This window comes from Catharus ustulatus, chromosome 9 (genome assembly GCF_009819885.2).
Source record: "Catharus ustulatus isolate bCatUst1 chromosome 9, bCatUst1.pri.v2, whole genome shotgun sequence".
NCBI classification, from domain to species: domain Eukaryota; kingdom Metazoa; phylum Chordata; class Aves; order Passeriformes; family Turdidae; genus Catharus; species Catharus ustulatus.
The window spans coordinates 20,139,069-20,140,221 of record NC_046229.1 but is presented as its reverse complement, the minus strand read 5'-3'; positions in this window follow the sequence as shown (position 1 = coordinate 20,140,221).

Sequence of the window (1,153 nt, the reverse complement as noted above, 5' to 3'; positions counted from 1 at the left end):
TCCGGCGCGGCCGCCGCCACCCCTCACGCGCCCGCCGCCATCTTGCGCAGCCCCACCGCGCGCGCAGCCGGCGCTGCGCATCACGCGATCGCGCCATTGGCCGCGCGCCGCTCACGTGTGCGGGCGCCCCCCCGGCCTGCCCGCGCCTTTGGGAAGTGCTTTGGGAACGCGGCCGGGAAATGCTTTGGGAAGTGCTTTAGGAACGCGGCCGGGAGGCGCCGCTGCCGGCCCCCCACAGCCTGACACTGCCACGGGCTAAAGCAGCGAGCGCGGCCCCGCGGGAGCCGCAGGTTCTCATCCAGCCCCCCCGTCCTTCCCACCCGAATCGAAACACCCGGCCCCGCTTCCTCCTTCTCGGAGCTGCTGAGGCGCCCGGGAAAAAGGAGCGAAGGAAACCAGTTGGTACGGGATATACCTGACATTTCCAGAGCCAGAGCACAAAAACAAAGATCCAGCTTGGAGACAGATATTCTTTTTTCCTACTATCAAGTTTTATAATTAGTTTATGAGAGGTCCATCACCTTCAAACGGGCAGGTCATCCCCAGGTTCTGATTTACCGCAGCATCTGCAAGTAACAAGATAACAGGGGTCAACTTCCCCGTGGCAGCATGCCAATGAGCCGAGAAAGTATTTTAGAAACATGCTGCTGGCATTATTAGGTTTCTGTGGCTTATAAATTCATCTGCTGTTGATGTCTGGTATCACTAAAAGCAACAACTCTCCATGCTGTACCATTACATTCATGATACAGACACAAGTTTCCATGGGTGTATCCATGTATCTGTTCTCTATGTCCTCAGTCCTCCATCTTTCAGCCCTCTTGCTGCTTATCTCCATCTCCCCAGCTCCTGTGATGGAAACATCCCCGTTTCCCTTAAAACCTCAGCTTTACGTGAAGAGCTTTTTGTCCCCACCAACAGTGGGACTTATCCCTGCGGTACTGACCGGCATGCAGCTCCCACCTGTCACCAAACGGGTGTCAATCACTACCACTTAAGATCGTATGGGCTCAAGTTAAAACCTTAGCCTTAAGATCAAGCACCTCTTATCACAATGCACCTTTTAAGGAATTTAGAACTTGCCGAGCCACAACCCTACTCCGACCAATGGATCTAGACGAGACAAGCAGACTCCAGCTCATGAAACAAAGAG